The following is a 3,353-nucleotide window of genomic DNA, read 5'->3' on the forward strand; positions in this document are numbered from 1 at the left end:
GGGTTTATAATACCCGAAAATTTTGAACTGCAGGGGCAAGACGGGCGAATTCTGCTCGGGACGGGCGGATTCTGCCTTTTCTGGATTTGGAAAAACTCGCCTAAAGACGGGCGTCTTTCAGTGAAGACGCTCGGATTTGCAAACATGGGACGGGCGTCTTCTGTAGAAGACGGGCGGATTCCTTCACAGGGATTTTTCTTGTTTTCCTCAGCCAAGAAGACGGGCGTCTTTCCTTCAGGACGGGCGTATTTTTGAAGACGGGCGGATTAGGATGCAGGACGCCCGGATTCGCTGACAGTTAAAAATATCAAAAGTTCAGCTCATTTCAGGACGTGCGTCTTCTACCCTATACGTCTGGATTGCTTAAAGACGGGCGGATTCTCCTGAATCCGCTCGAATTCGACCCCTTTGTACCCGGATTCAGTTCCATCCGTGTACAATGCATATCCCTTGTCATTCTTCCATTCTTCTTCATATCTTGTGTTCTTCATTGTGGGGGCACTACTAAGGCATGGATAGCCTAGGCAATTGACATCCCCACACTAAGCTAAAGCACTACACATTAATTGAAATTATTAGTCCCTCCCTCACTTCTCTCAAACATGATAATTATCTTGATCAAAGTATAAAACTCCAAAAATAACAAAAATGCAATACAAGAATTGAAATGCAAGTTAGGGAGTTAGAAATATTTACAAATGGTGGTTTAGGGAGGACTCCACCAAACTCTCATTCTTGATGAGATGTCAAGGGGGCATGTTCAAGGTGTTGTTGATGTTGCTCAACACCTTGAAAAAGTAATCAAAAGCTTGTTCATTATCATGATAGAGGTCTTCAATAAACCTTGGCCCTTGTTGTCGGTCTTGATCGATGGCATTACTAATGTAGGGATTAAAAATCCCTTCAAATTCGTCGTCCCAAAGACCACATACTTCATTAAGTTGATCATTCAAAGTCTCTTGATTTGATGGAGACAACTTTCCCAATTCCTTTTCTTGGCCAATGAGTCCATCTTTTTCATTGCTTGTCTTTGATGAGCCTTGCCAGCTCTCTTTGTCACAATTCACTTGCTCTTTGAATGGAGCATCTTCAATTTTATTCTTCCATTGGAGTTCCGACTTCTTCCTTTCATCCTTCCGACTATAATGATCGATCATAAAACACGGTTCATATAAACGGGGAGCTCTCATAGTCTTGTCAAGATTAAAAGTTATACTCTCATCTCCCACTTCTAGAGTGAGCTCACCATGTTTTACATTAATCACCGTACCCGCGGTGTGTAAGAAGGGTCTTCCTATAATGATTGGAATGTTGGAATCTTCCTCCATATCAACAATGACAAAGTCCACCGGGATGAAAAACTTCTCAATTCGTACGGGGACATCTTCCCATATCCCTAATGGTGTCTTCGTCGATCTATCGGCCATTTAGAGTGTGATATTGGTGCATTTAAGCTCTCCCATCCCCAACCTTTTACTCACCGAGTACGGCATAACACTCACACTAGCCCCTAGATCACATAAGGCTTTGTTGATCGTGGTGTCGCCAATGGTACACGGTATTGAGAAGCTTCCCGGATCCTTTAGTTTTGGAGGTGAACTCCCTTGAAGTATTGCACTACTCACCTTAGTGAAGGCGATAGTCTCAAGTTTCCGGATCGACTTCTTCTTTGTGAGGATGTCTTTCATGTATTTCGCATAGGCCGGCACGTGATTGATTAATTCCGTGAAAGGAATTGAGACTTCCAAATTCTTCACAATTTCCATAAACTTTCCAAGTTGGTCATCAAATTTGGGCTTGGCTTGACGACTTGGAAAAGGAAGTCTAATCACAATGGGCTCCTTCTCCTTGGCTTTGTCTTCACTTTTCTTTGAAATCTCTTCTTTTGATGATTCTCCATCTTTGGAGTTTTGCACAATTTCTTCCTTATCACTAGCTTCCACAACTTCATCCTCAACTTGCTTCTTCGGTGCTTTATACCTTGTACCACTTCTCAAGTGAATGGCACTAACCGTTTCATGTCTTGGGGGATTACTTTGAGGTGGTAATTGTCCCTTTTGTCTTTGTGAGTTTGAAGATGCTAGTTGAGTCAATTGTATTTCCAACATCTTGGTGTGAGCTAGAATGTTGTTGATGGTGGTTTCTTTTGCTTGGCTATCTTTTTGCATTTGAGTGAAAAACTCTTGTTGATTCTTTTGCATTTGGAGGACCGCTTTTTGAACATCAAAATCTTGGTCATTTTGGTGATTGTATGGATTTTGGTTTTGGTAACCTTGGTTTTGGTTGAAAAAGGGTCTTTGATTTTGGTTTCTCATGGGAGGTGGGGTGTATGTTGTTTGAGGGTTTTGAACATTTTGGCTTTTGTATGAGAGATTTGGATGAAACTTTGTGTTTTCATTGTAATAGTTGGAATAAGGGGTACCACTCTTGTATGCTTGGAAAGCGTTCACTTGTTTATTTGTTCCCCTACATTCACCTTGGTCATGTCCCAAAGTTCCACAATTCTCACATATCCCACTTGGGATTGATGAGGATTCCGTCATGGCATTAACATGATGCTTTGGTGATTTTGAGGCTTCTTCAAGTCTAGCCATAGCTTGTTCAAACTTCAAATTGATTGTGTCAATGTGAGTACTAAGTTGAGCACCCAATTGAGTAACGGAGTCCACTTCATGCCTTCCTCCTCTAGTAGCCTTGCGAGGTCTACTATATTGTGAGTTATGGACCGCCATTTCCTCAATCTTGTTCCATGTTTGATTGTCATCAACTTCGGTGAACATTCCATTTGATCCCATATTAAGAATGTTTCTTGAATCTTCATATAAACCGTTCCAAAATTGTTGTACCAAGAACCACTCGCTAAGTCCATGGTGAGGACATGAGCGACAAATTCCCTTGAATCGCTCCCAAGCTTCATACAAAGATTCTTCATCCCTTTGCTTAAAACCCGTAGTTTGAGCTCTTAGCATGTTAGTCTTTTCCGGTGGGTAGAACTTTTTGTAGAAAGCTAGAGCCAACTTCTTCCAAGAATCTATTCCGAGAGTGGCCTTATCAAGGCCCTTCAACCATTGTTTCGCGGTGCCGATTAGAGAAAAAGGAAATAAGACCCATCGAATTTGGTATTGAGTCACACCGGTTTGAGAAATCGCATCACAATAGTCACAAAAGGTTTCTATATGAGAATGAGGGTCTTCACTAGGCATCCCCCCAAATTGGCTCCTTTCGACTAATTGGATAAAGGCGGATTTGGCAATAAAATTTCCAGTCAAATGTTGTGGTGTGGGAGTACCATTGGGTAGGTTCTCTTCGGTGGGTACGGAATGTGATGAAAATTTAGGCATTGTAGGTTGATT

At 41.8% G+C, this 3,353-nt stretch overlaps 1 non-coding gene across 1 annotated transcript; it reads left to right on the forward strand.

Moving 5' to 3' along the window:
- The first annotated feature begins 2,862 nt into the window (after nt 1–2,862).
- Nucleotides 2,863–2,969, forward strand: LOC141634798 (small nucleolar RNA R71). The gene has a single exon (XR_012539519.1). It is a non-coding gene; the product is annotated as a small nucleolar RNA R71 (small nucleolar RNA).
- Nucleotides 2,970–3,353: the final 384 nt, after the last annotated feature.

This window comes from Silene latifolia, chromosome Y (assembly GCF_048544455.1).
Source record: "Silene latifolia isolate original U9 population chromosome Y, ASM4854445v1, whole genome shotgun sequence".
NCBI classification, from domain to species: domain Eukaryota; kingdom Viridiplantae; phylum Streptophyta; class Magnoliopsida; order Caryophyllales; family Caryophyllaceae; genus Silene; species Silene latifolia.